This window comes from Hemicordylus capensis, chromosome 4, assembly GCF_027244095.1.
Source record: "Hemicordylus capensis ecotype Gifberg chromosome 4, rHemCap1.1.pri, whole genome shotgun sequence".
Taxonomy (NCBI): Eukaryota; Metazoa; Chordata; class Lepidosauria; order Squamata; family Cordylidae; genus Hemicordylus; species Hemicordylus capensis.
Window position 1 is genome coordinate 51,136,075 of NC_069660.1, and position 22,302 is coordinate 51,158,376.

The 22,302-nt window shown below is 44.0% G+C and overlaps 1 protein-coding gene across 7 annotated transcripts in view; it reads right to left on the minus strand.

Moving 5' to 3' along the window:
* LOC128325270 (alpha-1,6-mannosyl-glycoprotein 4-beta-N-acetylglucosaminyltransferase-like) overlaps positions 1–7,160 on the minus strand; it is a 31,749-nt gene extending 24,589 nt beyond the window's left edge. For 4 of the 7 annotated variants that reach the window (XM_053250877.1, XM_053250876.1, XM_053250881.1 and 1 more), the window contains exon 1: positions 6,953–7,160. The gene's annotated coding sequence lies outside the window, so the exon portion shown is untranslated. Of the gene's footprint in view, positions 1–6,754; positions 6,787–6,852; positions 6,926–6,952 lie in introns of those variants that run through there. The other 3 variants (XM_053250883.1, XM_053250880.1, XM_053250882.1) reach the window with 3 other exon arrangements.
* Positions 7,161–22,302: the final 15,142 nt, after the last annotated feature.

Consider the following 22,302-nt stretch of genomic DNA (forward strand, 5'->3'; position numbering starts at 1 on the left):
GACCTTCAGAGATAAAGGAGTTGGGGTTCAAATTACTAGCCAGGAAGCTTTATAAATATTCACGTCATCAACCCTCAGAGTGCCAGGTGTTTAAGCTCACTTCTAAAGAACTTGTTAACAAGTCTTTTTTCCTCCTGATTGCTGTTATCTACTAGTTGCTACATCTGTGTGTTTCTTGGCTATGTTTGATCAGTGAATGTAATAAAGATACAAAACTGAACTGATTGCAGAGAGAAACCTGAAAATATCACCTCTCATGATTAACCTGAACCAGGGTTGTGGCGCAGTAGAGAAATGCTTGACTAACAAGCAGAAGGTTGCCGGTTCGAATCCCCGCTGGTATGTTTCCCAGACTATGTGAAATACCTATATCGGGCAGCAGTGATATAGGAAAGATGCTGAAAGGCATCATCTTATACTATGTGGGAGGAGGCAATGGTAAACCCCTCCTATATTCTACCAAAGACAACCACAGGGCTCTGTGGGCACCAGGAGTCGAAACTGAGTTGAAGGCACACTTTACCTTTACTATGACTATTTACTATTGCACAGGGTTCAAATTCTTATTCAGCTATGAGGCCCACTGAGTAACCTTAGGCTATTCACCATTTTTCAGCCTACCTCACAGGGTTGTTGTGAGCACATCAGCTAAAGATCTCTTTGCACTTGGGGCAGAGTGTCAAATGTCACACACCCCGTCCCTGTTTTCAAGCAGTTGCAGCAATAGTCAACAACAAATATTTATATACCAAAGGTTCAATCTGCTCATTCTTCTTGGTGACTCTTCGCGATATTACCAGATTTTTTATTTTTAAGCAATTCTTTTGTTTCCCCCCCTTTATTTTAAATTCTTTTTACGGCCGTGGTTCCCCTAACCCTCCGTTTCCCATAGACTTTAATGCCTCACCAACCGTGAATCTGCCAATGGCAAGGTTTTGCCAGAACAGAACCCTGGCAGTTGGTGAGGGAGGACTATATAACAGACCCTGTATCACAGCTGGTACTTCTGTTGATACAGCTCTTTCTATATGACCCCATGACTGCTGAGGCTTGAATCCTAAGGAGTTCCTATGATATCTCTAGCAGGTTAGAATCGAGTCCCACAGGAGACTCTCCTTGTTCTCCCTGCTCTCCGCTAGATGTTTAGGGTCTTTCTCTCTGATCTCAGAGGAACAGATGGAGTAGATCAGGGATTCTAAAACTTGGGGCCCCAGCTGTTGTTCAGGGGCCCAACTCCCATAATCCATAGGCCATTGTGCCTGGGGATGATGGGAGTTGTAGTCCAACAATATTTGGGGATCCAAGTTTGAGAAGCCTTTGAGTAGACCAGTGCTTCCCAACCAGGGTTCCTCCAGATGTTGCTGAACTAAAACTCTCAGCATCCACAGCTACAGTTTATTATGGCTGGGGATGCTGGGAGTTATAGTTCAGCAACATCTGGAGGAAACCCAGGTTGGGAACCACTGGAGTAGACTAACAATTCCTGGGTTCCTAGGCACCAAAGAACCAGCTTGCTTTATGTGCATGCCCACCAGTACAAAATACTCACACTTGCAATGCCATAACTTTGACTAAATAATTAAGTATGAAAACCCATACTGAGATTAAGGTCATTTATCATATTACCGTTCAGATTTTTATTAAGAAGCAGCTCCCGGAGATGGAAACAAGAATCCCCACAGAGCAGGCAGAAGAATGAATGAGTCACCTATTGTAAATGGGTACTTTGTACAACAATCGAAATTAATAGTCATTCATCACTATTCTCACAGTGGCACAAGAGAACAGCCGCATCGTGCAAGCCCCGACTGCTAGTCCTGGAGTTAATGGAAGTGATTCCAGTTCCTTTCCGCATTCTTCCAAATGATGCCTAAAATGTCTTGCCTTCGCTTCCTAGGCAAGGCTTGAAGAGGACCAAAAAGGTCTGCTGCCCATCTGGCTCCGACTCTATGGACACTGGGAAAGTCGCTCAGCTGTCTTCATAAAAGGCTAACGGGTCATACTCAGGCAGTGCTTTTCTACCTAACAATATGTTTTCTAGGGAATTCTGACTTCCACTTCTATCTTTGTCCAACCTTTTCCTGTTGCACCAAGTAAAACTACAAAGGAAAAGACACATTCAGGATCAAGCTTCATGTTACATTATACCTGTCATTCATTGGTCCTGACATGCTTCATTTATCTTTTCAAAATAACAGCTGCAAGGAGGCCTGATTCAGATTGTGGCCACAGTATGGCAGGGTGGTGGTGCTCAGCCTTTTTGGCACCACCACAGCCCTGATCTGGATCACCCCATGCAGCTGCTGTTTGTCCTGGGAGGAAAACTATTGTTAGCACCAATGGCAGAGTCCTTCCCAGGGCAAATCGTGCAGGTTTTTATGTGTGTATCTCCCCACAGACTCCTCTCCCCATGCTGCGGTCCTGACACAGATCGGGGCCCCTGCAGCTGTGATTGATTAGTAAAGAAAAGTTAAGCATGGCCAATAGCAGATTTAATATAATGGAATGCGCCCCCTGCTGAAATAAGAGCCTCCCCATCTCTGACAACTTTTAATAAGTCTATAAAGACACATTTATTCACCCAAGATTTTTAACTAGACTTGTGGTTTTAAATTGTTTTAATATGTTACTTTGCTTTATGTTGCAGTTTGGGGTGATGTATAAATATAACCAACAAACAAAATAATGCACTTTGGCCCTTATAAACCCAAGCAAAGAGACACTCTTTGTGGACACTGTTGGTGCTGGAGTGGTACTGGGAACACTAGCAATTCCTCAGCAGCCTCTAGCCTCAAGAGTTCTTATGCTGAACTTTACAGGAGCTTTTTGAGTGCCCAATTAGAGGCCAGCATCATATTGCAGCACTCTGTTCCAATATGGAGAGAGGACAGCCAACAAAGAAAATAAACCCAACCCAATTTTTCCAAAGTAGAGATAGGAGCAGATAAGATCAAAGCTAAAAGGAACCACAGAGCCATACAACATTCTTGAATCAGGTTACATCTGACCTCACCCCTTTTCATTATTCAGGCGCCTCAGCCTGCCCAGCAGTACAGACAGGAGAGCAAAATGAGAAAGCATAAGACAAGGAGGAAGAAGCCCGGGGACACCATGTTGACAATGGGCCAATGGGTTTACCAAGCAGGAATCAACAGCAGTGCTGGCATGGCACCATTTTAATTCCCACACAATGTTTCCAGAGTTACACTACATCAGAGGCATTGTGAGGGAATTAAAATGGTGGCACAACAGCACTGAGAGGAACATCAGAAAAGCGGTGGCCCAGTGACAGCACAGGTGGTGGCTTCAGTGGCAGCAGGGGTAAGCTGCTGGGGCGAATCTCAAACCAGGTTTTCCAAAGGCTGGTTTCCAGTACCTTGTACCTTCTGTGCTACCCACAGCAGTGCTCCCTCTAACAGGGATTCCCAGATGTTGTTGACTACAACTCCCATAATCCCCAAGCAAAAGCCATTGCAGCTGGGGATTCTGGAAGTTGTACTCAACATCTGGGAAATCCCTGTTAGAGGGAATACTGACCCACAGCTGGTCCATCAGCCAGCTGGAGGAATTAAAGCATCATGCATCAAACAAGGGCACCCTCTGGAGTACCATGCTGGGCTGAAACCTCCCAGTTGGGCCTGGCCTTTCTAGGATTCTGCCCCCTTTTTGTTGGTACTGCATAGTCTGAGCAACTTGATGTGGCCTGTGTTCGGCCTCCAAAAATTGTATGTACATATTAATTTACTAAATTAGTCTTCAGACCATATCAATATGCATACTCCATTTAAAACACACAAGCTCCAATTCAGTTTTTAAGAAGAAGTAGAAAAGAGTTGTTTAAACGCTGACAAAAAACCCCTCAAGCCAATTTCTTTTAACCTATCTGACAGAGTGATTTAGTTACCTGAAGCCATATTAAAGTCTAGAGAAGCTAGTTTTGGTAGTCTTTGTGTAACTGTCATATCTAGACCCATTTCAAACTGGTTTTCGGGCGGGCTATGGGGTGGAGACTGCTTTGGTCGGCCTGATGGATGATCGCCAATTGGCAATTGACAAGGAAGTGTGACTCTGTTGGTCCTTTTGGATCTCTCGGCGGCTTTCAATACTATCAACCATAGTATCCTTCTAGAACGTCTGAGGGGGTTGGGAGTGGGAGGCACTGTTTTACAGTAGTTCCGCTCCTACCTCTCGGATAGATTCCAGATGGTGTCAATTGGAGACCGTTGCTCTTCAAAATCTGAGCTTAAGTATGGTGTCCCTCAAGGCTCCATATTTTCTCCAATGCTTTTTAATATCCACATGAAACCGCTGGGAGAGATCATCAGGGGATTTGGAGTTGGGTATTACCAATACGCTGATGACACCCAGATCTACTTCTCCATGTCAACTGCTTCAGGAGCTGGCATATCCTCCCTAAATGCCTGCCTGGAAGCAGTAATGGGCTGGATGAGGGAGAATAAACTGAAGCTGAATCCAGATAAGACGGAAGTACTTACTGTGCGGGGTCAAAACTCTAGAGACGATTTTGATCTCCCTCTTCTAGATGGGGTCACACTTCCCCAGAAGGAACAGGTTTGCAGTCTGGGAGTACTTCTGGATTCACACCTCTCCCTGGTTTCTCAGGTTGAGGCATTGGCCAGGGGTGCTTTCTATCAGCTTTGGCAGATACGCCAGCTGCACCTGCTTCTTGAGATCAATGACCTCAAAACAGTGGTACATCTGTTGGTGACCTCCAGACTTGACTTTTATAATGCGCTCTATGTGAGGCTGCCTTTGTACGTAGTCCAGAAACTTCAGTTGGTTTAGAATGCGGCAGCCAGGTTGGTCTCTGGGTCATCTCGGAGAGACCATGTTACTCCTTTACTGATGGAGTTACACTGGCTGCCAATAGGTTCCCGGACAAAATACAAAGTGCTAGTTATAACTTACAAAGCCCTAAACGGCTTAGGCCCTGGGTATCTAAGAGAGCAACTTCTTCATTATGAGCCCCACCGCCCATTGAGGTAATCTGAGGAGGTCCGTCTCCAGTTACCGCCAACTCGTTTGGTGACTGCACAGAGACGGGCCTTCTCGGTCACTGCCCCGAGATTGTGGAATGTGCTCCCTGCTGAGATACGATCCTCCCCATCTCTGGCAATTTTCAAAAAAACCCTGAAAACCCATCTTTTCACCCAAGCTTTCTCAGCTTCCTAAATTTTGGGGGTTTTAATATTTGGTTTATTTTAAAACTGAAAAACCAATTTTGGGATTTTAATCACTGTAATTGTTTAATTGTTGTTTTAAAGTGTTTTTAAATTGTTAATTGTTTTATTGTTTTTAATTTGTTTTAGCTCTTTACTGTTTTACTGGTTTGTTTTAATTGTAAACCACCCTGAGCCATTTTGGAAGGGCAGTATACAAATCAAAATAAAATAAATAAAATAAAAATAAAACAGAACATGATGGGGGAAAAACTTCCCACAACTATTTTTAGCACAATAAATATCCAGTTGTTACTCATTAACTGCACAGAATCCAGGCACCAACCTTCAAGGGTTATATCATATTGTCTCAGCATTCTGTATACTGCAGTATTAGCAGATTAGATTCTTCCTAAAAGAGTCCATCAAATGCTATTGTTAAGTATAGAACATTCAAGGGTGTCCCTAGCCATTCTGCTGCTCCTTGAGGCAGAGGGCTACACTACAGGCTACTTTACATGACAGTATCAAGTGGTTAACCTTTTCCTGGACTGAACTGTAGTTTAAGAAAAAGTAGCATGTTAGGGAGAAAAGTTCAATCCAGCATTCCTGATGACACACTATATTTCTATGTGCAGGGGGAAGTTTCTTTCATTTGTGTTCAGGTTTCAAAGAGACAGACATTATCAAATACGCTAGCCTATCCCTTCCCAAAAGGGTGAAATCTAGGGAAAGCTTTACTGGCCCCAGAGTTAGTTGGGTTTCTGTCACTTTGCCCCCTACCTTGGTAGTCCTGTTCTTGCTAGCAGATGGAAATTGCCAATACAAATCCTTTAGTACTTCTGCCTTTAGGGTCCCCCCAGTTTAGACACACAAATACATTTCTAGTTTTAAAAGTAGAACCTCTCCACGTTTCTCTCTCTCATGTAATAAAAAGCACAACACACAGTCCAAAGTTAATTCCTTGACAACTCCAAGTAGGCATGGGAAAGACCCCTGTCTGAAACTCTAGTGAGTAGCTATCAGTCAGTGCATGCAAATACTGAGATAATTGGACAAATGATTTGACTTAGCATGAGGAAGCTTCATATGCTCAGCCATTTAAAGTGAACATGAAGATCAGACTTGAGCGGAAACTATAACACTGGATATAGCTCTAATACATTTGGCAACCAATGCATAATAAAGGTGACCACATTCACCAAGGCAAGGCTAGATCGCATTTAACTCCTACAGGAGATTAACAAATGGTTCAAACATGTTTTAGCTTGTCTACAATTCTTTTCTTTAAAAAATCAACAGTCAGCCACAGAAAGCATGCCACTCCTGAGTAATAAACCAAGTACCAATTTACAGCTCACTTAAAATTCCATCAAAAGAGAGGAAACAATATAATCAAAACAAAATGTTAGAATATATTTAAAAAAAACACAAAGTTTAACCTAGGAATTCAGTCTGATTGTCCATTAAGCCAGAAGTATTTTGTTGGTCAGACTAAACCTCTTGCTTTATTAAAAATATATACTCCCGATTATATCGGGCAGCAGATTCCAAAATGTTAATGCTAAACTCACTGACTACGGAATAAGCTCCAATGAACGTCGCAGGGTATAGAACTGTTCAGAATGAACCCGCATTTAGAAACACTGGAGAGATGAGAACACATTCAAACCAAACCACGTGTAGCCTAAAGCACTTGTGTGCAACGCAGAAGCTACTTCCTGTCAGAACGTCTATGGCTTTCATTTCGGGAAAAACAAACCCCAGCTTACTCTTTTTGGTAGCATGATAGCACTGCAGAGGCTTCTTTCTTTTTTAAAAAAATATATACATTGTGCAGCTGCTTCAGCAATGCTCAGAAACGCTGAGAAAATGTCCCTGGAGGAAGAGCAGAACAATGAGCCAGCCAACCACTGCTGCCGAGGCAGGGCTCCTGAACGAAGCACGTGGTGTTGGGGGCGGAGAAAGACAAGAGGAAATGTTAACTCTGTTTAAGGAAAGGTTCTTAACAGGAACTTTTAGATATGTCCGTGCTACTTACTTTGAACAGAGTTAATATCTCTTCTTCTCCCCCACCCACAGGAAAAGGAAGTGAAGTAAGTAAGTGAAAGGACATTAAGACTCCAGCAGCTGCACCCGACCACGACTCTAATCCCAACCAAGGAAAGGAAGGAAATCAAGGCTGCTACTGTCAAAACTTCCACGACTGTTGTGGGGTTGGAGTGGGTGTGGGGAGTTGCTATCTGAACAATAGACCGTGAAAGGTTGGGGTTGTGCTGCTGGGGTGGTACTGCCTGGTGTGGTCTGGCTTGTTCTTGTCTGCACCCCCCCCCCCCCGGCTCCTGATTGTTGATACGGCTTGACCCTCACTGTCTACCTGGCTGTCAGGACTGACCCTGACCCAGGTTTGGAGGCCAGTGGCTCTGAGGACGAGGGAGATGCTGCTGCACCACTAAATCAAGCCACTCCAGCTTTCAGGTCCCCGATGCCACTGTTGCCATAACCCCCTGAACTTGCCGTTCACATAGAAGTGCCGCCATCCCCTGAACCCACCACTTCAGCAGAGGCCCTGCCAAGGCCTGAACCCGCCACCCTAGCTGAAGCCACATTGCAATGCCCTCTGAATCTGCCACTCCTGCTGAGGTTCTCTTGTGAGGAGGAGAGCGGGTCTTGTGGTAGCAAGCATGACTTGTCCCCTTTGCTAAGCAGGCTCTGCCCTATTTGCATATGAATGGGAGACTACACTGTAATGGGAGAGCACTGTAAGATATTCCCCATAGGATGGAGCTGCTTTGGGAAGTGCACCCACATGCTTGCATGCAGAAGGTCCCAGGTTCCCTCCCTGGCATCTCCAAGACAGGGCTGAGAGAGATTCCTGTCTGCACTAGGGATGTGCATGAACCGGTTTGGAAGCCCTTTTACAGGCCTCCGAGCCAGTTTGAACCCTGGCCGGCTAGAGGGTTTGACGGGAGCGGGTGGCTTTAAGGGTGGAGGAGGATGCACTTACCCGTTGGTGCAGGATTCCCTAAAAGCCCGTCAGGGTGGCAGCGTACCCCCCTGCCGCCCAGTTCTGATGTTATCCGGAAGTAACCGGAAGCAATAGCTGTGACTGCGCGCATTGCAGCTACTACTTCCAGTTACTTCCGGACAACATCGGAACAGGGCAGCAGGGGGGTACGCTGCCACCCTGACGGGCTTTTAGGGAATTGTGTGCCTGTGGGGAAAACATGGTGGGGGGAGGTGCATCCTACCTCGCCCTTAAAGCCACCCCACTGCCGTCGAACCGGCCGCCACTGGTTCTGTGCACATCCCTTGCCTGCACCCTTAGAGAAGCTGCTGCCAGTTTGTGTAGGCAATTCTGAGCGAGATCAGATGGACCAATGGTCTGACTCAGTATATGGCAACGTCCTATGTTCCACCCACAGAAACTGGCGCTCCTGTAGAAACCTCTGAGGAGACACCAGATCCAGCGGACCCCAAGGGCCAGCCAGCTACTGCCCTTGAACCCCCCTGCCTCATCCCCAAGTTCCCAGGAAAGGAGGAGATGACGTGCCTGCACAGAGATTCAGCAGTGGAGGAGAAATGCACAGCTAGCTTCTGGGGGTTTGCCTGCCCCTCAGTTGGGAGGAGGAGGAAGCCTGACCCAAGGTCTCCTCTAGAGCAAGGCATTTTAGGCAGCACAGGAAAGGGTGTGGTTCCTCCAGGCGATAAAGACTCAGTTCAGCCCTGGCCTTTGCTGGTACAGCCACCTCCTAGAGGGACTAACCCAGCCCTTTGTTCTTCCTTCCTAGTCTTGTATCCTGACACTTGGTTGCTTGCCTAGCTGCTGCTTGGGCCCCCAGTGTGTTGCTCCTGCTGCTATTAGGCTGCTCTATCTCACCACCACCTGGGTACTTAAGGCTTGCAGTCCCTATGAGGTCTGGCTGCAGGATTGGATACTGGCTGGACTCCTGGGATGCTCCTGGCTCTCCCAGTCCTGGCTTTGAACTTGTGCTCCCCAGTGATGGCTGCCCATGGCTCAGTTGCCTGACAAACATGATTTTTTTCATCCATCTAGGAACATAAGAAGCTGCCATATACTGAGTCAGACCATCGATCTATCTCGCTCAGTATTGTCTTCACAGACTGGCAGCGGCTTCTCCAAGGTTGCAGGCAGGAATCTCTCTCAGCCCTATCTTGGAGAAGCCAGGGAGGGGACTTGAAACCTTCTGCTCTTCCCAGAGCAGCTTCATCCCCTGAGGGGAATATCTGACCCATGTAGTGCTCACACATGTAGTCTCCCATTCATAGGCAACCAGGGTGGGCCCTGCTTAGCAAAGAGGGCAATTTGTGCTTGCGACCACAAGACCAGCTTTCCTCTCAATCTAGCTTGAATGTTTCATCCAGCACAGCAGTGGTCTCCTCCACTAACCCTTGGAAGAGATGGGCTATGCGAAGCCAAGTAGTGGCTTCACGAGAAGCAGCAGCAGCATGTACCCCAGGAGAGAAGCAAGAGAAGGAGCTGTGAGGAGAGGCAGCAGCCACGGTGAAGGAAATGAGGCAGGCCAGTGCCACAGCTTAGCAGGAAGCAGATCCTGCACACACTTACCTCACTCTGCCTCATGAAAAATTCGCTGCTGTGAACATTACCTGTAATATAAATGTTGACAAATGTTACAACTCTTCACCCCCCACATGCTGACACAATGTTGCAACTCTTGTTGGAAGTTAAAGGACTTTGCGCTGTCTCTTTGTCTCAGACAGTGGAGGACAGACTAGTAAGTCAGAGGGCTAGAAGGTCAAGACATTGGTCATCACTTCTCCACTGCTCTGATGCTATCCCTTTGATATGTAGATTGCTAATCTCAGGGATTCAACTTCCTTCCTCTCTCTCTTCCCTATCTGTCCTTCTACCTTGCAACATGGCAAGCCTCTCTCCCTGCACCATGTGTGCAGAGAAGATGCAGAATCCATCTGCATCCAGATAGATAGATAGATTAGAGATCCTAACTCCTCACTTTCCTATCTAGAATGGAGTTCCTTAATAAATGCCTCATATATTGATTTGAAACTATGAATTGGCTCCTAGTTACTTTACTCTCAGCATACACGCATGCCTAACTAAATCCGCTGTGTTGTGCCTCTGTGCACTCTGCTATAACGAGAAAGGGATTCTCTCACCACAGAGAATTTCCAACAACTCTTAATTTACTATTTGATTTTGCAGTGTGACCAGTCGCCTCAGTAGCACTTAACTGTGCACTTAACTCATGTACTCCTAAAAAACCCAAACCCACATGAAACAAAACTGTGGCTGGTGTGTTGCACAAGGCAATGCTGGTCTGGCATTTCTGGCAGGAAATGCTACTGGAAACAATGGAAGTAGCACTGTGCAAGCCACATTAATTAATTTGGCTGTGTTGCCAGCCCAGTTAATGTTTTTGTTTCTTTCCTAGTGCGCACACACACGCACGCGCGCGCACACACACACTTTCAACTCAGATTGCAGGGGGTGTTGGGGTGGGAGTTGGGAGTGGGGAAATGTTAACCCTTCCCCTTTGTGTACAATGGAGAATGTTGGCTCCGGTTCCAGTCTGGGTTGAGCTTTCCTGCAGTTGCTGTTTACAAAATAAAAAAGTAAAACAGCTGTTCTGAAGCTTTCTAATGCTTGAGAAAGAGGTTCTAGAAAGAGGGGGGAAAGCTTCCTCAAAGCCCTTATTTGTCCTAAGTTGGAATTTGCTACTGGCAGCAATGGTAGTCTCCCTCTGAAAGCAAATATCAGCTTCGAGGTGGGAATTTTTGCTGAGACTGTGCTGCAGGTGAGAAGGGGTTAAAAACCAGTCCCAATCTGGGTTGGGTTCCTCCATGGCTTCTATTTATAAAAGAAAAAATAAAATAGCTGTCCTGGAACTTTCCACTGTTTGGGGAACACATAATAGGATTTTCTACAGAACGTATGATACCACCTGGTGACAGCCTTTGTTACTGCACCATAAGAAGGATCTTTTTGTACAAAGAAAATGTGTACTCAGACTCACTTTATTCTTCAATATATTTTATTTTAAATTATGTTTACCCTGCTTTCCACACAGTCAGCATCCCAAAGCATCTTACACATTAACATCAAACAAGATATCATAAAGCTAAAACTAATAATAATAAAAACAAGTTAACAACAAAAAGGGAAACAATACAGCAACAGTTCAAAATCCATAATAGAACAGATCAGCAAAAACAAATGTTCAGTAATCTACAGCCCACCAGTGATGACTGAATGGCATTAATAATCATTAATAGGGAATAATTTGGGTGTATTGTATATTCCAGTTTAATTAATCCCAAGTAAACTTTGTGATCTTGAATAAGTACTCCCTCCCACAAATAATTTAAATCTAAAGGACAGGATCATATATATCCAACATTTCTAGTGAAGGAAACTAGATTACAGAACTACTAGATTACTGAACTCTATAAACTAGATTACAGAATTTCACAAGCAAAGATGAGGAATGAGCAAGTCTGGTGTCAACAGGACCAATATCAACAGAAGCATGTGTATATATAAATTCGCATGTGCACTCACTTCGCTGATCTTCCCATGTCCCATATTCCCTTATCTCATGTAATCTTGTTTTGTCTCTTTATACCATTCTAGTTTCTTCCTTTTATGGTTGCCCATGCCCTGTTAAAACCACCTTTTCCCTGCTAACATCCTGAGAAACAGGCTAATGAATAACAGTCTCACAGGAAATTAAATGTTTAAGGAACTGGTAGCACAAACATACTTCCATCCCTCAAGACAGGTTTGCTCAGGATTAATAAAACACAAGAGATGACTAAAAAAAGAGAAGTCTAATCTATTCAGATACAACGACATATTCACTGTTTTAGCTCTTTAGGACTGTTACCCCACCAAAATAATTTAGATCTGTAGAACAGGATCATGTCTATCCAACATTTCTAGTAGCTTTTAAATCTCGGATGCTATTCTTGGTTTGTACACTGCCCTGAGTCTCTGGATTGGGCAGTATATGAAATCCCTTAATTAATTAATAAAATAAATAAATTTACATAACTACTAGATTACAGAACTAAGTTGTTTAGTTCTTCACTGTGGCTTTGACTTTGAGTTCATAGATGGACCAAAATATTCCAGGGTGAGAGAGCTAATCTGTATCACCCTGCCAAACTGTAAGGAAGATTATTTTACCACATATCAGATGCAGAAGTGTGTAGTGCATGATCTTAAAGATAAAGCAGAACTAAAAAGCAATATTCTGTTCAGAAAGGGGCAAATAAACCCTCTACAAGCAGCAGCTTTGATGTTATTGGCCCTGGTTGCTTGGTGTTTAACTGCGACAGAGGCATTATGAAACTGAAAAGGCAAGTGATTTGTGCTTCTGAGATCTCTGAAGCAATATCGTCATAATATTGTTCTGCACTTAGATGTCTTGATTAGCATGAGTGGGCCTATGCTGTGGTTTTCTTGAGAAACCTGAAAAGTGCTCATAATAGGAAGCTACCGTATACTGAGTCAGACCATTGGTCCATCTAGCTCAGTATTGCCTACACAGACTGGAAGCAGCTCCTTCAAGGTTGCAGGCAGGAATCTCTCTCAATCCTATCTTGGAGAAGCCAGGGAGGGAACTTGGAACCTTCTGCTCTTCCCAGAGCAACCCCATCCCCTAAGGGGAATATCTTACAGTGCTCACATTCCTAGTCTCCCATTAATATGTAACCAGGACAGACCCTGCTTAGCTAAGTGGACAAGTCATGCTTGCTATCACAAGACCAGCTCTCCTCTCATAGAAGGGCTTGAATGGTCCTTTGTGGTTCGGAATCCTTCTCCAGAAATGAGACTTGGGACACCATCAGGGTAGGGAGAGGGATAGAGAAATACCTAAAAGCAGTGGTTCTGCCAAGCATCCTGCACCCTCACAATGCTGGAATTTATACAGGTTTTTTGGGTTGCAGAGGCCGGGAGCAGATGTATGGTATCTGCCCTGTTACTTTGAGGGATCTGATACAGGAGCAGCAGTTTTACTGCCTATTCCCTCGCTCCTTAGGAATCTGCTTGTTTCAAATAGTCTATGCTTGTACATTTGTAAACAAGTACTAAGAAAACGCCATAAGTCTCTAGTGGAGGCAATTGCATAGAATGAGAAATGTGTGGTGCTACAGAGGGCGCTCTCTCTCTCTCTCTCTCTCTCTCTCTCTCTCACACACACACACACACACACACACACACCAGAACAATTGTAGAACAACCCAGAACAATCTGACTTCTGTGGTTGTAGGCAAATACCCGTGTCTGAGTTGTCTTTCTGGAGGGAATTTGATGAACAGAGTAAAATTCAAGAGATTAAGGGCTTGTTGATGAATGAAACATTAACAAAACATCAGCTCTGGATGACAACCACCCAAAAGTGGTTGTCATCCCAAAAGACTAGAAAGCCACCAATGTAACATCAATCACCTCTGCTAACTTGGTAAAGAGGCAATTTTTAACGTGGTGATTCTCTTTATTTAGCAGGGGGAGAGTAACTGGCCCTATCCACCCCTAGCACAGTACCTCCTGTGACTGTTGCTGGTGTCTATCTTATGTTTCTTTTTAGATTGTGTGAGCCCTTTGGGGACATGGAGCCATCTTATTTATTATTTCTCTGTGTAAATGAGCTATTTTTGGAAGGGCGGTATAGAATAAATAAATAAATAAATAAATAAAATAATTTGCAAGAAAGGATCCAGGATGGATCCAGGGAATTATAAGGCAGTTAGTTTAAAGTCTGTTCTCAGTAAATTAGTGGAAAGCATAACTAAAGAGCAAATTACTAAGCAAGAACAAGCCCTGAAAGGCTTTCTGCAAAGGTGAGTCATACTTCACTAAACCTAGAGTTCTTTGAGGGTGACAACAAGCATGTGGATAGGGTTATTTGGTAGATATTGGTGTCTTCCACACGACTGGGTGGGCGGGGCGGGGCGGGACAGCTTCACTTCACTCACCTTCTGCCCCAGACGATTGGCAAAATGTTGGTGGGAGCTCTGTCTGTGCTTCCACACGACCAATCTTCAGAGAGCTGAGACAATGTGTCCCAGCCTCCAGATATTCCACAATGTGCTGAATACAGTGCACTGGGGGATTCCCCCTGGGAGACAGGCACTCTAGGCGCCCCTTTCTGTGTGAGGCCAGCCGCCTGGCTGGAAGCAGCCCAAGCTCATATATGAGCAGGAAGCCCGGGTTAAGGGAGCACTCACTCCCTTAACCTTGGCTAAAAGCCAGGCTAGAGAGCAGGGTTAGGCAGCACTGCCCCAGCGGGATCACACACAGACTAGACTTCCCTAGCCTGGGTTAGGCTGCACATGAGAACAGCCTCATCGTATACTTGGTTTTCAATTTTTTTTAAAAAAAAACAAGTCCCTCACTATAAGCTTTTATGTAAACCTGGCAGTCATGAGATAAGAGAACAGGTCCTCTTATGGACTGGTAACTGCCTAAGGAGGTAGAGAGTTGGAATAGGATTAAGTGGGATTCCCTAAGGATCTGTATTGGGACTGGTGCTTTTTAACTTGTTCCTAAATGATCAGGAGTTAGGGGTGAGCAGTGAGGAGGTCAAGTTTGTAGGTGAAATCAAATTATTCATGGTGAAACCCAAAATGGATTGCAAAGAGCTACAAAAGGATCTCTTCAAATTGAGTAAATGGGGCAACCAAATGGTGAATGGTATTCAATGTAAGTAAGCATAAAGTGATACACATTGGGGCAACACATCTTGGTTTCACATGTACACTGATGAGGTTTGAACTGGTGAAGACTAATAAACAGAGAGATCCTAGAGTTGTGGTGGATCACTCAGTGAAAATATTGATGCAGTATGTAGCAGCTGTAAAAAAAGAAAAGAAAAAAAGACAGACTTCATGTAGGGATTACTAAGAAAGGGATTGAAAATAATAATTGGCAAAAATAAAATATTAAAAACAAAACTGGCAATAATACCCTTATGCAATCCTGTGATATGGCTACACTTAAAATTCTGATTGCCATTTCTCAAAAAGGATGTTGCAGAGCTGTTCATGTCTCTGCCATGTGACCTGTTGTGGTTAGTAGCTGTTTCAAGGCAGAGGCATATCTAGGGAAAATAGAGCCTAGGGCAAGCACTGAAATTGCGCCCCCTGTCCAAACATCTGACACCCATCTTTCAGATAACATTACCATAATATCAGCTCAAAAATACAAGTCAAGCTCGTTAATCTTTTAATATTTCAAAAACTATTTAGCAGTGGACGTAGCCAGACCAAAAAATGCTGGAAAACTACAAATTTCAGTATGCTGGGGCTCATGAAATACCCAAATACTATGTGGAGGTGTACTTGGAAAACTAAACAGAAGTGCCTGTCTAATTCTCTACTATGCAGTGTAGAATCACTATTACATAAGTTTTAAAAATAAATGGAGAATTTGACTTTTCCCAGATATTCTGAAAATAATTAAAGGATATGCAGAGTAAACTGTGTCACTGCTTGGAATATATTCTAGTCTTTCAGAAAGACAGTTAAAATGAGAGAAAGAAACTCCCAGTGGGCCTTAATACTAAGGATTTCACACTGATTCAAAGACAAACTCACCATTAATAGCCATATTATTAAGACATCACATTTAACTCACTTATCACAAGAAGCAAAGTAAGAGCAAATGAATACAATCCTAACTCACAAGCTTCAGTTCATTATTCACAAGCCCTGATTCTCTGTACATAGTGCCAAACTGAATATGTGTACAGTGACTTATATTATATTAATTTTTTAAAAAAAAAAAAAATTCCTGTAACCCGTTTGGGGGGCATCCTAAAGGCTGGGGGGGGGGTTTGCAAAGGCTCCCCCTCCCCCGCTGCTCTCTAGGGCCTTGCAGGGACCATTTGAGTATGTGCGGTGGCCATTTTTAAAAATAATGTTTTTTTAAAATGACTGCTGAAAACAAAATGGCTACTGTGCATGCTCAAATGACCTCTGTGAAGCCTGGCATGACCTAGGGCCTCACAGAGGCCATTTGAGCATGCACAATGGCAATTTTGTTTTCGGTGGCAATTTTTCTTAATTTTTTTATTTTAAAAAATGGTGCCCCCCTTCAAGTGGCACCCGGGGCATGTGCCCTGCCTGCCCTACAATAGATACGCCCCTGTTTCAATCTGAGGGCTTCCTGTATGCAAGGAAAGAGCTATCACTATGAGATGGAAGCATCATTGTCCAGGATGGGCTGTAGGTTGATGATACCTTGGAGCTGATTTAGCTGAGAACAGTAGGTGCCAATTAATAGAGTTCTTTCACTCTTTCTTCTTCTTAGATGTTATGTTGCTCTATGCCTGGAAAACAGTACTAACCTTATTTTTTTTTGCTTGCCAAGGATGCAAAATGGCCTTCAGGGATTGGAGTAGCTCCTTGCGGAAGGCAGATTGGGTGCAGGCATAGAGATACATATTGATAGCCGTGTTAGTCATTTCCAGCATGGTGCCAATATCTGCCAAAATATTAATAATTTTGGAATAATCTTGCCTCTCTTTATCATAGTAGTAGGTCTTGATGATAATCTGGGTAACAAACCTCATGGTGCAGAGACAGACGAATGTCATTGAGACAGTGATCAGGAGGATGGCTGATTTCTTCTTCTGATTCCTGAAGTGGTTACCAGAAGTTATTGTATGCAACACTCCCTTGGTGGCACAGTATATTTTGTTACGGTGGATTATCTGCCTTAGAGTGAGGCTGTTCAAGGTGAAGATGATGATGTAAGGGATAATATAAATGAGAGAAGTCTGGAACCACACAAGACTTTCAATATATGTACTAGAGAGTTTAGGGTTATACTTACAGATAGCATATCCGGTACCTCTCTGTACCTCTGAATAGTTACACCAAAAATAGGGGATGGCCACAGTGTAGCTGCAGACATGGATCACAGCAATGGCATAAAGTGTGTTCTTGGGGGAACAGATTCTCATCTTCAGCCTGAAGGTGTTGATCACAATGAAGCGCTCAATGGTGAAGGATACCACCAACCAGACTGAAGTATTGACTGCACCGTAGTTGAATACATCGTGGAGAGTGCACCAGGGGTCTTTGTACCAGAATGGCCTTACACTGAAGATTTTCACGGTCATCTCAAGAATGACGACGAGAAGAAGGACGACTGTGTCTGCTAAGGACATGGCCATGAGGTGGTAGCGACTGGAGGTGGAAATAAGGCAGTCTTTTTGCCAGAAAATCACAAATGTCATAATGTTTGCTGAAAGGCAAAGCGAGAAGCATATAATTCAGATGCTACCCGCTTCCACTGTCTCTTGTTCCTATGAATGTTTTTCACAGCTTCCTCTCTCATTTGTCCATTTCCTTTCTTAATCTTCCTTGCACCTTCCCTTTTCCAAGAATTGTTTCCTCTACTTACCCTTATCTCCAGTTCCTGTCTCTTACTGCCTACCCTGTCCTTCCTTCAGCCACTGTTTCTTTGTGCTCCTTGAGCCTTACCTGCCTCACCTTCAGGGACTTCTTCACACTCAGTCCTCAGCCTGTCCCACACTGTCCTATCCCTAAAATTCTTAATCCCAGCCAAACATACAATATCCCCCTCACCCCCGCCAACCAGAAGCAGGACTGCAAATATTCTATTGCTGCTCATTCTTTGAGTAGTTGGACTGTTTGGGAACATTTTGTCAGTCACATCAGTTCAGCCAATTTATGCCAGAGGTCTCACCACCAGAAGCATAATATACTGAAGCAAGTCTCACGATCCATGAGACTCGCTTTAGGGGGTTTGCAGGGAGAGCAGACTTAGCCTGCTCTCCTTGCAGACTATCACCCGCGGAGCCCTCGATGGCCAGATTGGGCACCCACGTGACTGCCGGCTCTGTCACAGAGGCAGCGGGGGCTGGGGGATCGGGGGCCATGTGGCACCCAGAAGTTCCAGGATGCCCCGAGCAAGCGCGCAGGGCATCCTGGAGAGACCCCCAGGGTTGGGAGGCTTGTTCCAGCCTCCCGGCAGGGGTCTCCTCGTGTGTTGCTATGGTGCGGAGCCACAATACAGCATATAGTGGCAATACAGCAAAAAGTGGGCTAGGCTCCCTTAGCCTGCTTTTTGCTGATCGTGAGGATCTCATTGTGAATAGTAGTCATGGGGTCTATTATGTTGTTGTGCTCCACCCAAGGATCAGGTTTGAGGAGAGCATAATGCAAAACAGACCTTCCCCTTTAATTGTACTGTGCTGGTGGATAAATCCAGCCTCTGCCACCTGACAGGGTAGAGAAAAACCCTTCACCAGGCTCCCCACAATTATACATTCAGAATGTATATATTTCATGTTTTTTTTAAAAAAAAAAACCACAGATTTATATACTATCTTTCTTCCAGTGAATGGGTTTTAAAATACTGAAACACACACAAATATATATATTTGTGTGAAGACTCACTCCTACCCTATCCCCAATGATTAGGGAAGGAGGTTGGCAGTTGGGCTAGATTGAAAAGGGTTTTGCTCCTCACTGTTCAAGAGTCCTGCAATACCTAGGAGTTCGTTTCCTCTTTTATCCTCTCACTGAAAATGCTTGTGTTGCATTAGTAGCACCACATCAGAAGTAAAATTCAGCACAGGCTGAATCCCCACCCCCCGGCTGGAATTTTGCTTTGAAAGCCCTCAATTTTCATTCTGTCTTGAACCTGGACTGGTCAATGCAGGGAATGACTGTTCAAAAACATTCTTTAAGGCCATCATTGTGCTGAATGTCATAAATCCAATAGCACAGCTTAGAAAGGGAGCCATGGCATCATCCAAGGCAGGAAGAGACTCTGCACATATTTAGGGGCTGTTTTCCCTCTCCTTCAGTCACAATAGCTTTTTCTTCCTCTTCATTGACTTCAGTTCTGTGAGTTCTTTGTTCTCTATCTCCCATTACTGAGTTTGGCAATCTCCACAATTAAACTCATATATCCTTGCTTCTGTTACTGATTCAGCCAAGTGGGACAGTTAAGTAAGAAATGTTCTCTAACTTCTACCTTTTTAGTTTCTGCTCCTGTCCATCATACTCACATGGGATTCCAACGACTGCCAGAAGGGGGTAGAACACTTTTTTAAGAGTTATAATCCAATGTTCCTGCACCATTTTGAAATCCAGTTCTCTTTTGTGAATGTCTTGGCTTCCAGTACTATGGATGTCAAATGTTCCCTTTCTGACCCAGTCTTTCCACACGACAGTTCTGTGGTTATCTTCTTTATATTGGCTATCTAAATAATCAATTACTGAATTCAATTTACTCTAGCACCTATAAAATCCCTGGTGGTTAATGATTATCTGGCTGTCAAAGGTGAGGTTATGTGATGAGGGTGCCATTGGTATAGCACAAAATTAAATCTGGGCAATTAGTATACAGTAAGGTCATGGATGGATGCACAAATTCTATGATACAGCAGAAAGGACTGATCCTGCTTTGGGTTCAGAAGATCATCCTGTATTTCTGTCCAGGCTGCAGCATGCATAATTTTGTACATCTTTTTAAATGCTTTGCTTGCCTCTAATTGTCCTCCACCATGTTTGTTGCTATTCCAGTCTTTTCAGCAGAAAGGGTTGCTGACTAAGAATCACTGCAGTATCCAAGACAACAGTTCCTCTGTGTGCGCATTACAGAAAGTCTCAAACTAGAAGTGGGAGGTGGGAAGAGAAGAGCTAAACACCTGATAAGATTCAAAGTGTCCTTGAGAACAAGGACTCCTACATATCAAGGCGCGGGCAGAGCGGGGGATACTAGCACCAACGCACTTGCATTTCTTTTCCTTGCCCAAAGGTTATTATTTCAGCTCAACAAAGACTGCACTTCAGTTCATCCAGACCACCACATGATTTATATGGAAACTGTCTATGTGAGAAGTCATATTCCAGAATGAAGGAAAATATAACCAAGGAAGCACTGAGTATCAGTGATGACCATCACCACATAAAGCATGTCTGATTGAAGGAGAGTTTGGAAAACCAAGAATAGCAAGGTGGGAGAACTGCTCACCAAAGGAAGTAATAGACATACAAAATCCCAACAAGAGTGAAATAGGTGTAGTGAATGTGAGAAAGGTTTTAAATAAAATCCAGTCCCTCTGAAACATCCCTACAGGACCTTAAAAATGCAAGACTTATATGAAGAACTTCAGCACATCCACACCAAGGAAAACCCTTGAAATGTAGCAAGTACTAGAAACGTTTGCACAAAAGTCGGTTACAGCTCAGACCATATAAAGTGTGGATTTTATAATCAACCATTGTGTTAAGACACTTGAACACTATTTGGAGTATGATGCCTTTCAAAATAACATTTATATATTGAAACCTTGTCCTAAAAATGGGCTGTCTCTGAATGGGAGGAATAGCACCAACTTGAGCTAGCTTCCCTCTCCCCCATACTTTTTCCTTAGCTGCTCTTTTCTCCTTCTGTTGGAGCCCATCTACACCCTTCTACTCAACCTTTTTCAGTGGTAATCAATCCTTGTGCATTCATCACACCTTGGAGAAAGTTGCTTTTTGCTTTCCCCACCCAGCTGCCCACCCCCCACACCCCCTAGTTGTTTCTACAGAGAAACTACCAATCCTTGGCCCTGCTTTGGGGCTTGTTAAGAATAGAAGTCACTGGCACACAATTAAGTCTGGAAGGAGAACTGGTATATCAAAAGCACTGATGTTTCCCTTAAACCAAGGGATTTGCACTATTTCCATATGTAGCTATAAGGATGAATCACCTACACCAATAGTCTACATTGAATAGCAGTGGTTCTTTAGGGCTTCAGACAGGGAATCCTTTCCCAGTTTACCTGAGGCTGGTTAAATGATACTGGCAGCAGTATATGTGAAGAGGGAGTGAGTGCAGGGTGCACTGAGCACATAGTCACTGGGCACCCTCCATGGTTGTCCCTTGACTGGATGTGGGGGCAGTTCATTTGAATGGCCCCTAAACATGCAATCCTAGTACTTGTTTAAACAATATGAGTGTTTAGAGGCCATTTGGATGCCCCCACATTCATACAATCACAGGATATGCTGGGAGGGCATCTCATGGGGACACAAAAAGCTGCCTTCTACTGAGTCAGACCATTGGGGCACCTAGCTCAGTACTGTCTACACAGACTGGCAGTGGCTCCTCCAAGTTTTCAAGCAAGAATCTCTCCCAGCCCTATCTTGGAGATGCCAGGGAGGGAACTTGGAACTTTATGCAAGTGCTGTTCCCAGAGTGGCCCCAATCCCTAAGTGGAATATCTTACAAATGAAATATCTTACAACGAATATCACATATGTAGTCTCCCATTCCAATGCATACCAGAGCAGATCCTGCTTAATAAAGGAAACAATTCACGCTTGCTACCACAAGACCCACTCTCCCACCTGAACATATGAGCTCTCAGTATCCCCCACTTCTTCAAGTGTGCTGCCACCACTATTGTACAAGCTGGTCCTGGAGATATCAGGGACCTCTTGCATGCAAAGCAGATGCTGTACCACTGAGCAACAACCCCTCTCTGTAAGCCTCCCAGCAGCAGCTCTGGCAGAAATATTGTAGGTTTCCTGGTTACAGTTTATTAGTTTACTCTTCCTTTCATCTTTCAGGTAGTTCTCTCATCAAGCTGGGAACATAGCAAAGACCAACTCACAGAGGCCAGGATTTTTAAAGAGATAACTTCTTTCTTTACAAGGTACTTTATATTAATTGCAAAGAAAAAGTGTTGCTTCACATTTTATAAGCATGTTTTTACCCATTTGTCTTTGCTCTACAGCTTGTACAGAGTGACCCCTGAGCAAACAAGATGATGAACTATTCAGATTATTAAACCCAGAAAGAGGAGTGTGTGGGCATAATGTGTGCAGGAAATAGGGTAGGGTTCACCCTCTGCTACAAGAAACCCTTGAGGAGTCTAGCAGAATAGGAGGTTGCTAGTGACCTCTGATATACATTAATTACTGGAAGTAGTCACATGTTATGTGCAGGCAGATCAAACTGAAGTTAAGCAGGATAATATGGAAGCAGCCACTGAAGTAAGAGTTATGTCTTCAAGAGCTTAAACTTCTGTGGAGTTCAGAACTACTCCACACTTTGTCAACAAAGTCTGTGTAGGAAAGCATGTGT